Here is a 12,378-nt window from a genome sequence, read left to right as displayed (position 1 = left end):
CTTCGACTTCCTCACTTTAGGTTTTAACCCTATACATAAATTACCTACATACGAATTCTAAAAAACAGAAAATAAACAATGGCGAGAGCATAAAACATAAAACAAATAAAAACAAAAATTTTCCCCTGGATCGCAAAACTGGGACTACCAGATTGATTTTTCATTATATCCCTTTCAATGTTACAATACATATACATGCTAAAGCATCCATAAACCGAAATCCATTAACCCTAGATTAGAACATAACCATAGCTCCCTTAATCGGATCTACAAAATACCATGGATAGAAAACAATCATGCCAAAAACCATGTGCGAAATCCATGCACAAAACCATAGGTAGATCTGCCCACCTAATATAGGTGTTGTGGGGAAAAATGCCTATTTAGGACGATCCTATCCACCTAAGGTGTGACAGCGCCTTAGCAACAAACGAATACAGCTATCATGATTTCTTCCTTTATGAAATATGAAAGAGAGGAGATCGGCAGACTTACCGTCGTCTTGCGGTTGTCCCTCGAACTAGATCCTCTTCTCTTTGTGTGTCCACAGCTACTTGCCTCCTCGCTTGATCAAGAGAACAACTACTTGAATCCCACGAGATCACAAGAGAACAGCTACATGTGACAAGAGAACAACTACTTGCGACAAGAGAAGAACACAATACAAAGGCAAATATACATATTCATAAATGATTCAGGATTAGAAGTAAATCAAATATACTAATGCAATCATACAAAATACACCAGCATATAGGAAAGAATCAAGATAGCTTTATTGAAAGTAACAGGGTTCAGGAAGAGATACAACCCATAGGGCTCCAACCCAGCATCTCCTTCCCAGCAGAATGGAATTCCTTCTTCAGCTCCTTTCAAAGCATAACACACCCAATGTTTCTAGCCACAAACCAACAGCAATTCTTTGCAAATACCAAATTCCAGCCTCCCTTGACCTCATGGAGAGAGATCTATATATAGGAGTTTTGGAGAGAGGACGAGTCAGCTTGAGGCTGGTATGAAACTGACTAGTGTCCTCTCCCACTTCAGTTCTTGAGTCCACTTGGAGGTTCTTGCTTCCACTTGGAGATTTGGAACCTCTTACTCATCACCAGTCGAATTCCCTGATCCAAGTGTCATTTTGGAAGCTTCCTGGGCATTGACACCTTGAGGAATGACTCTGCCACTTGTCCAAACTCGCTCAGCGCAGGTAGCCTTCTTTGCAGTTGACATTCAACGCAGGTAGACAGTGGAGCAGTTGACATTCAGCGTAGATGCTCAGTGGAGCAGTTGACATGATCTAGAATTGCCTTGTTTTTGAGTGTTTTCAGGTGGAGAACTTTTGTGAATTGCTGTGGTTACTTGGCCTTGTTCCTCTAGGGGTAGGAACAACATGTTTAGGGACTTTGGATCCCTTGATTATTGACATTTCATGCTCAGTGATGCCAGGCACAAAAATGTCTATAACAGTTGCCCCCTAAAGTATGAGGCCGTTTATCGGGTGAAATGCTTTATCCAGGAGGGTCCGAAGTTCATCCATCTGCTGGGAGGAGACCTGTAATAAAATACAATACAATACATTATGATTCATACTGCTTTCATGATCTAGCTGAGGTGGGCATTCCCATGCTCAGCTTTATAAATTCATTTTTGTACATAGAACAGACGATCGTCTGATGGTAGACTGATAATTTTAGTGGAAATTATCATCCTTTGAGTAGGATGATCATCTACTGCAATGATGTACATGTCAAATGTCTTTATTTTTCCTGAATATATATATCGCATCCCGGATGGATGAAACTAGATCCGGGGTCTTCAAACTCGTTCGATCTTCACTCTAAGTACAAGTCGATCCACGTGAGAATTGCGCTGAAGTCGAACGTGGAAAGACATCGCTTGATTACCGGTCAATGATGTAAACCGTTAACAAGCGCGAGAGGAATCACCGATAATGATAATGACCCTCAAGGTACTGCAGTACAATTCACGTGGTGTGAATAAAGGACTTGGCGTTGAACACCACGCAAAATCTTCTGGTCGAAGGTCATTGATGTATACCTGTCGCCGGAAGTGAGAAACTTGCGATTGAGGCATGCAAGTTTCAAAGTACTGAAGGGGTTGTTCCTAGATCAACTCCTTGGATAATGAGCTGATGTCGACAAGGAGCGATCCGTCAAAGGAGGGCCTTAATGAATCCCACATCAGTGACACGGAACAGAGCTAATGATTTTAATGGAGGTGAAAACAATCTGTGACATATGATTCAGGGTGGCGGTCATGAATGGATGAAGGATAATGTATGGCAGTGGATGGGACCCGGTTGACTCTTTCTGAACGACTTCTCTTGAACATATGGCGACACTGATGCGATGGATTGGTAGCATTACCCCAAATATGGATGGTATGGCAAGACCATGGTGATGTGACCGGTGAATGAAACAACCCAACCCGAATGTGATACGGAGGAAAAGTGTCATGTTCAAGAGCGACCTGCTACCATCAAAGTTTTCTTGATTTTTCCCAATTTTTCCCCAGTCATTGCTGACCAGTACCTCTTTATTTTTGTCAAGCTTGAGGAGGATAACATATGCTTGTTCTATAACCTGCCCTTCGGGCAAGCCCATCGCTATGTTTTAACGAGCCTAGCGATAGTGAAACTCGTTCTCGTCTAAAGAAAAGTTTGTCGCTATTTAATAATTTTAACGAGTCTAACGACAAGGATAACTCGGTCCTTTTCATTTTTAGAGAGTCTGAAAAGGTACGTAAAGTTAACTCCAAAATTCCTTTTTCGTCATCTAATCCCTTAAGTCCGAAAAAGTATAAAACAATACAGAAGGGATGAGTTTTCGATAACTTTAACGAGCCGAATAAAACAAGCACTCGACCTTTTTGTGCAATAATCCCTCAGGTCCAAAAAGATTAAAATCTAGAGGAGGGATAGCACTTCCGGTCCTTTAACGAGCTGGAAGGCCAAAACTCAACAATCTTTTCATATATTTTACGAGTCAATTGAAAAGAGCTTAAAGAAGACTCGTCTTTTGAGGAACGAGTGATAAACAGGGATATCAACTGATTCCAGGTACAGTTTGGAATTTTCCAATCACGGCAGTGTCACAAGGATGGCTAGGTGAAATCACTCTTCGCAGCTGTTCCTCAAAATGGGTAAACAATCATATGGAGGTGAACGATCGGCCAAAGAAAAGTGGAGGTGGCAGGTGCAAACACGACCAAGGCTTTAACGGCTGATAAATTGCATTCACACTGGTTATTTACCGGGATAGGTTCATTTTTTAGTTAAAAATGAGCTTAAACACTGGAGGAAACTCTGCTCACTGCTTATATTTATTTTTTAACGAGCATGAAGACCGCGTTAAAACTGCTCGGATCTTGCGTTTATTTTTTAACGAGCATGAACTTTATGCTAAAACTGCTCGATCATATAGTCAAAATTTTGATTTTTACCATAAATAGCTTTTCTCTTTTCAAGGATAGTACTACATTCATAATTGCTGCAACAAACTTTGTTAGAAATGAATAATATTTGCATGAAAATGAGATCATAACCCTAATATTTCGCTTTGAACTACGTAAAAAGCCATTAAAAGGTGTTTTTACCTCTCATTTTACCATTTCATTTGAATTTGGTTTGTTGGAGCTCTGGAGGTGCCTCTTCCCCCTTGATTTTCACCAGCTGATTCCGGGAGATTCTGCGGACGATTTTCAGCGCCGTCTGGACCAGGTAGGAGCTAAACTCTAGCTCTTTCTTTTCATGGTTTCTTTTTCCCATTTTGTGCCTGTTTTCCTGCCCCCATGAGCCCCTGGGGTTTCATTAGGGCGCTCTGGCATCAGCGCAGGCAGTCCATTCGAAACCTGCGCTGAATGTCAAGCTGCCTTAAGGCAGTTTGACCTTCAACGCAGGTAGGACACTTGCCAACTGCGCTGACCTCAGAAAAACAGCTCTATGCACATTTTTTGATGAAATTTTGCCAGTTTCTCATCAAACTCAGGAACTTACTCCTTCTCTTGTTTGTTTTGCAGGGATCTTTGAGCAAAATGTCCCTTACATGGCGAGAACGAGAACATGAAGAGGAGGACATGATTGCCCTCCATGACCCTGTCACGGTGAACGCGCTGCGGAACTGTGGTCTGCTGAAGTTTTTCCGTATCTCTAGCATGAGAGCACAGATCTCTCTACTGCAGTATATTCTTGATGCTTGGGATCCCATTAACCAAGTATTTCAGATTAGGGGAAAATCCATCCCCTTGACCATAGAGGACATTTACTTCTTGACTGGATTGTCAAGGCGGGGTGCCCCCATTTCTTTGTCAGGTTCGGCCTGGGGGAGTGACTCCGTGAGAGATTATGTCCGCCAGTATTGTAGGGAAGGTTCCCAGCCGAGCAGAGACGGCAAGGTTGTTATCCGTGAGATCACTGACAGGTCTCTCAGGTCCATTCTGTATACCATTGGTAGGATGGCCGGTAGCGCATCTCTACATGTTGCCAACAGATCTTATGTGCAGCACGCTTTGGAGTGTCTCCAACCGAAAGTATTCAACTGGTGTGATGCAGTACTTGCTCAGATGAAAAGTCAATTGACCAAGGTAAAGGACGGGAAGCTGAAGAACTTTGGGTACTGTTCTATTCTGACTGCCTTTGCCTTGGAGAAAATACCACTGATGCAGCCTCAGCATATCGCACTCGACTTGCCTTCTCCTACCGAGCCACGCATGCAGAGATGGGTTGATCACATGTCTAGGCATGCCGGTCAATCTCAGGTTACTTTCACTGATATCTTTTTCAGGTGGTTCGAGCGCCAGGAGATGGTCTATTCTGAGTACCCATATGTTGGCATGGATTTCCGAGGTGATCCGGATTTGGTGCTACCGGATGGCGAACAGTGGGGCGCTATTGGTAAAACTTTTGACCATATCACTGTTTACTGTCCTTACTTATAATGTCCTTGTGCTTTATTCTATCAAGACTTTAATCAAACTCATGTGTGCATGCAGATGTTGGTCCTGTTCGTCCAGCAGCTCGCCCGAAAGCGCCAGTTGCTGCTCCAACAGGGGAGACTGCTGGGAGGGTTATTCTCCGCGACCTTGATGTGGCAGAGATTCTTACAGCTGTGCAGGAGTAGGTTGAGAGCCTTACACTCGGCATTCCCGATGTGAGGATTGACGAGTTACCTTTACAGTTGCAGCGACATACTACTGGTGTGCCTAGACGATGGACTCGTCTCTTGCGCATGATTGCACAGGCCGTGATGTGCTATCATGAGCATCACTAGACTAGGGTGCCCCCTAGCATTTTGAGTTTTTGGGTCATATGACCGATTTTGTCTTGGTTACAGAACATTATGTATGAACTATGAACAACTTATATATATTTTGATTTTCGAGTTTTATTCTGGTTGAGTTATATGATCCATATGTACAATCATTGATGATGTGTCTCTTTTATAAATGTTGCAAATGTCTATCTAACACATAATTTGCTAATGAGTCGGTTAATGTGTTTAAGTTTTTGGAAATATGCTGGTATTGAATTGAATCAAACTGTCTTTCCAAAATCTTAACCCTTAGGAACATGCGATAAATAGCTGGATTGCGAACGGAATATATACCATTGAGCTGTAGTATTACGAGCTGTGAGTCTAGCCTGACAATTAGTCGGTGTATGCCACGTGTGATGGCACCAGAGAGTAGTTCTATCAACGCGCTATACTCAGCGATGTTATTCGTTGATTGCCCAATGCACACACCTCTGAAACTTACTAACTCGCCGCTTGGATCAAAAATGGCCCAGGCTGCGGAGGATAGGTTCCGTGTATTACGACTCGCTCCGTCGGCATATCCAACACATGTCTCCAAAAGGTTCGACATCTGCAACAAATGAAAAAGGTGGATCACTCGACCAGAACAAATACTTTTATCGAAAACAAAATACAACAAAAGCATGCAGGTTACTATTTAAGCATAGTAACGCTTGAGGTACAACCCGTTGCGGGGCTGCGCCAGTGGAATTCCGTCATAATCCATTAACTCGTAGGCTCCTTTTGCTAACACCCTTTTAACAATATAGGGGCCCATCCATAAGGAATTGAATTTTCCTGCTCCCAATTTATCGGATTCTTGGTCATAAAGCAAGACCAAATCACCTTCTGAGAAGACACGGGGTTTGACATTTTTGTCGAACTGTGCCTTGACTCATTTCTTATGGGCTTCGTTAGCCAAAGCGGCGTCACGACGGGTTTCATCCAACTGGATTAATTCCAAGAAACGAGCCTCTTCTTCTGAAGTTCCGGGGAGGAGATCAATTGCGAGTTTAAGCGACGAAATTTCGCACTGGATTGGCAAGACTGCTTCCAGGCCATACACCAGTTGGAAAGGTGTGAACCCGGTCGCGTTCTTTACCGACGTTCGGTAAGCCCACAAGGCTGAGTACAGGACTTCTTTTATGAACCCCGATCATCCTTTGCAACATACGCTTCAGGACCTTGTTGATTGCTTCAACTTGTCCGTTGGCTTGCGGATAATACGGGGTAGAGCTGTCGTGAGATAGCCCTAGCTTGGTAGCTAATTCAACCATCATGTGATTGCGAAAATGCGATCCATGATCTGTAACTATAGCCTGTGGTACGCCGAACCTGGCGACTACATGATTGAAAAAGAAAAGGGCAGCTGTTTCACCAGTGTTATCCAATGTAGGCATCGCCTCGGCCCATTTGGTAAAATAGTCAACAGCGACTATAATATACCCATTCCCCCCGGTCGAGGTGGGGTTACATTGCATGAAATCGATGCCCCATTTGGCGAAATGCCCAACAGCAACTATTGGCTGTAAAGGTGCGGGCAGTCTTCTGGTTTTGCTATCAAAAATTTGACAAGCGTGGCAACTTCTGACTGCGATTATGCAATCTTTGAAAGTAGTTGGCCAGAAGTAACCTGCTCGTAAGACTTTTTGTGCTGTTGCATATCCAGATTGATGCCCCCCACACGCGCCTGAATGACACTCATTCAGGGCTTTTTCGGCCTCCTCATGGGTAAGGCACCTCCTCAGAACTGTATCGATACCACGACGGTAAAGTGTATCACCGACGATCATGTAGTCTTTCGCTTGGTATCGTATACGTTTCTGTTTAGAGTGAGAGGTGTTAGGCCTGAATTTTTGGGTTTGGAGATAAACTATGATATCTCCATACCACTCATCGCTTGTAGATATTAGAAACAAACTTTCGTCCACGATTGACTCTTCTGATGTTTCATCGTTGGACGACGATGGGAGATCGCACAATAATTCTGCGAAAACTAGAGCTTTCTTTGATTTGGATTTTACAAATTCCAGGTCAAACTCTTGAAGGATCGCTATCCATTTTGAATATTTGCCCCCCAGCAACTGTCGTGGCAGTATATAAGTCATGGGGTTGCAATCTGACAAAATGGTAGTTTTCCGAAAGAGGACATAATGCCGAAACCTTTGAATCGCTTGAACAGCTGCAAGCGCTAGTTTTTCAACATAAGAATATTTACTTTCTGTATCATTTAGGTTTTTACTTAAATAATAGATAGGATGTTCAATTCCATCGACTTCTTGAACTAAAACCATCGCAATGGTCATATCTGCTGCAACCAGATACAGGTTAAAATCTCTTTGATAGTCTGGGGCGTACATTAATGATGCTTTTACTAGGCAATCTTTCAGAGCATCAAAGGAAGCTTGCGCCACCTGGTCCCAGACGAAAGGTACATCCTTTTTCAAAAGACGAGTATAACCTTTAGCAAGTTCTGCGTAATTTGGAATGAACCTCCTCAGAAAGTTTGCTTTCCCTTGGAGTTTCTGAATCTGAAGCAAATTTGAAGGTGGAGGCAAATTAATGATTGCCTGAACCTTGCAGGGGTCGAGACGAATCCCATCCTTAGAGACTACAAAGCCAAGTAAACGACCAGAGCCGACGCAAAACACACATTTGTGTGGATTGAGTCTTATCTTGTAGTGTCGGCAACGTAGAAATATCGCTCTTAAATGCTGCGGATGATCAGTCCGCTTTCGCGAATGAGCCGGAAGATCGTCGAGATAAGGTTGAACAATGTTCTTGATGTCATGGAAGGCATAATTCATTGCCCTCTGAAACGTCGCCCCTGCGTTCTTTAAACCAAAGGGTAATTTTTGATAAGCGAATGTGCCCCACGGACAAATAAATGCAGTCTTTGACTGGTCCTGTGGGCGGATATTTATTTGATTATACCCAGAAAATCCATCCATAAATGAAAAGATTTCACATCCAGCGCATTCATCAATTATCTGGTCGATGAAGGGTGTAGGGTAGTTGTCCTTCGGACAAGCTTGGTTTACATCCCTATAATCGACACACACTCTAATCGTCCCTTGTTTCTTCATAACAGGGACAATATTCAATACCCAATTGGTTAGAGGAACCGGGTAGATGAATCCAGCATGGAGAAGTTTTTCAACTTCTGCCTTAATTGCAGCGGCTTTCTTTGGGTGCACCTGTCGAAGCCGTTGTCTTACTGGTTTGACATCAGGATACATTTTAATTTCATGTTCAACGATACTCGAGTCAATACCTGGCATTTCATCATATGACCAAGCAAAGACATCTCTAAATTCGCGAAAAAGAGCGTTATATATTTCCAGTTCTGAAGGGGAACAACCTTTGCCGACATAAATATTCTCTACAACATTTGTTTTAGTCGAGATATTTATGGCTATAGTCTCTTCAATATTGGATAAGTTTCGCTCGGAATCCACCGTATTTACAGTATTTGATAAGAATTCGAAAACTGAAGGGTGATAAAGGTCACGTTGAGTATCTTCTTCATATTCCGGAAGAAGGGAACGATGGTGGTGATCATTCCATGGTGCCCCCTCAATCAACATTGATTGTAAGATTCCTTCGTCAGTCCCATGTACTTTCGACCAAGGATCTAATGGGGTACCATATTCTCTAGACCTATCTACCCAAACGCTTGACGAGCGTTGATTTGGGTTCGCCTCCCATGCTTGAAACATTGATTGCTACAATATTTCTAAAGGGCTTGGGGGCAAAACAATTGCACGATCCATGTTGACACTGTCTTTTGCGACCTTCGTGGAAGATATCATGTTGCAGGTTGCTACAAACGATATATTTCCTATGTAAATAGGAGGTGGTAGCGCGAAAGTTCCCATCATTGTGGTGTCTTTCAATAATCCTACTCCGATATCTTGAAGCGAATGGTTGCTCTCATGGATCATGGGAATGCTTCCTGTAACTTGTGAACCATTAGGGAGGAAGTTCTGTTGGTCGACGACCGTAATCCCTCCTTCAAATGGGAACGCGATCTTCCTAAAATAAGTCGACACAACAGCTGCCATGGCATATATCCATGGTCTTCCCAGTAGAATGTTATAGTCAAGATTTCCATCGATGACCTCAACATCAATTTCTACTGTTTTTCCTCCTAGTTCAACCTTCAAGTTATTAAGGATACCATACGGGGTATAAGTCCTTCCGTCGAAAGCTTTTAATGTCGTCGAAGATCGCGACAAGGTTGGAGATCCTAAAGTCTTCCAGCAACTCATCGACATAATACATGTAGATGCCCCCTCATCAATAATCGTTCTGTGAACAGTTTTGTTGAGGGCTTTCACTTGTATAAGGAAAGCTAATTGAGCTGGTAACTGAGGATCATATCCTTTGTGATCAAAGGATACAAGATTGGAATCCTTAGGATCGACCCCACCAATAGCCGATAACAACGCCTGCCTTTGGGATGGGCAATTTTGTAATACTTCAAGAGTCGACATAGCGGATGGCGATTGGGCCAAATCTTCCACTATGTTATAATGCTGCGCCGCTCTGGCGCGAGGATTAAATGTCGACTTGTGTATTACTCCCTTAGGCGGTTTTATTGTTAATTCAGGAATGAAGGGCGGTACAACTTCTGTCGAAGTTGTTGTCGAACTACTTGGTTGATCTTTACCTTTGTTGTTCGACTGCTGCGGATTCCCGTAATCTTTGTTCCTTGTCGAAATCAAAGCATCATTCTGCTGTTTTGAAACCGATAACATAAGTACTTGTGACGGGGAAGCATTTCCACTATCAACCATATTTTGACCTGGGTTGGGAAATGGATCAGTTAACACAGCTGAGGTTTGGGAACTTTTAAAGAACCTCTTTAATTCAGCTTTGAATGGACAATTCTTTGTCCAGTGATCCTCCTCGTCACATATTTGACATGGAAAATTTTGTTTCCCTTTCCCAGGAGGGTTCGAAGAATTCTTTCCAGGAGATGACTCACCCTGTTTCTTCTTTTTCCCTTTGTTTTGCTTCTTCTTGCTTCCTGGTTGATTGGTTTCTTTGCCTTTATCTGCTGATATGGCATTTACTTCCGAAGCAAGAATTTCTTCTTTTGCATTTTGATCTGAATTCTTACGGGCTTTCTTAGACGAAGCCTTTATCGATTTCGCGTTTGCCGTGCCAATCACGCCATCACCGGCATGAGAGTCACTATTGGATTTTGGAGGAGGAGGAATTGAAAATTCTGGTCTAGGGGCGTCAGGTATTTTGTCGTAGAGCGTGCCAGACTGAGTATAAAATAAGTTTAGATATTGTGCACGAGCAATAACTTGCTCCTCTGTTACGACCCCCCCCCTTCGCCACATCTTCCGTTATAGCAGGAAGTAACGAATTTATAAACCATTCAGCTAACAGCTGATCGGGAACGTATGTTTTCACCATCCTACGACGACGACGCCACTCATGTATATGATCGGATATATGGGTGGCAGTTGTCTGCTTGAAGTTGGTTAATATTTCTGTTCCTGTTTCATACCTTATCGGTAATTGAAAATGGGTTAAGAAAGTCGTGGCTAGGAAGCTAAAATTGTCGAACGAGGCTCTAGGTAATTCAATATACCATTTTGCCGCTGGACCTGTCAATGTCCTCTGAAAAAGGCGAAGCCTTATCGAATCATCGTTCAGGGTGTTCGATGAACACCACAGATGAAAAGTCATCACGTGATTCGACGGGTCTTCACCTGGATTTCCATTGAATTTAGGAATGTCAGAAGGAAGTTTATGAGGAATCGCTGGCCACCAAGGGGCATAAGCAATCGGATCGTTGGTTAACCGGTGTAAATCGGGTAACTCTAAAGTTGCCACAAACGGTAACTGTTGATTCAGGTTAGGTGAAGCATAACCAGGGTACGATGGAATCGCTTGAGCAGTGGGCCTTTGCATACCAGCATAATGTAATTGATGTTGGTATGACTGATACGGTTGGTGGATTTGACCACTGTAAAGTGGCTGGTTTTGACCGCTTTGGATATACGGTTGTCCACTGTTCGCAAAGATCTGCTGCTCAGAACCTTGGTACACCTGCTGGAATTGTGGTTGTTGGTATTGCACTAGCCACGGTTGTGAAGCCATGTTCTGTTGTGCTATGCTAACCGTTGGACCAAGGTGTGGGGTAATTGTACCCGTTTGGACCTGTGTCACCCCACCAGTTGGCGATTGTGGTTGTGACCCATGGTCAAGGGGCTGTTGCATTACAACCTGAGAAATCTGAGGTTGACATGCAACAGGCATCGCTTGAACTTGTGACACTGTTACAATAGCCGGTGTGGTTGGGATGTTCGTCATAGGTACACACTGTTGCATAGAATATACAACCCTTGGTTGTTGAGGTAGCATAGGTACCCAACTACCTGATGTAATTCCAGTATAACCTGAATACTGTTGTGAACTCCCGTATGGGTACCCTCCCGGAGGGGGTAATGAAAGGGCATACTGCCCCCCATATGGTAGCAATCCAGAACTCAAGGGGATTGATTGTCCTTGGGGACTGGATTGCCCAAATTGACCTCCAAATGGATCAATTTGGCGAGTCTCAACATAAGAGTTGCCGGATATTACTCCGGATGAACAAACTGGAACAGACCACACTGTCGAAATAGTCCCTTGGTGGACTCCTTCTAGCGATTGTGAGCTAGTTGGGACAGATGGTATGCCGGCAAACATTGTTGGAGTGACGGCAGGGGCTTCTGCTGTCGCTATGTCGTTTGACACAGTCCTAGATGATGACGGTTGTTCAGACATTTTAAGTCTATCCAATAGATTGCCTAGCGATTCTACAGGAACTTCCACTTGTGGTGGATTAACTTCTGATGAAGGAAATAGAGTGACCCCGACTCCAAAATGGGTTGGAGTACTTGCTTGCGGATCTTCTGCAATTTCCTCTATCGCAATCAAACCAGGTGGAAGAGGAAGACCGTCAGGTCCGTAAAATATTTCTGGTGCCGAAGAAGGGGGTATTTCGTCAGCGACAGTTGTTTGAGGAACAAAACTCTCTGGACCGGTTACAGATGGAACTGGTTCA

This window comes from Pinus tabuliformis, chromosome 1_2, assembly GCF_031772625.1.
Source record: "Pinus tabuliformis cultivar Carrire ecotype Pingquan chromosome 1_2, CPIR1, whole genome shotgun sequence".
Lineage (NCBI taxonomy): Eukaryota > Viridiplantae > Streptophyta > Pinopsida > Pinales > Pinaceae > Pinus > Pinus tabuliformis.
The sequence above is the reverse complement of the archived record's forward strand: the minus strand, read 5'-3'. Positions refer to the sequence as shown.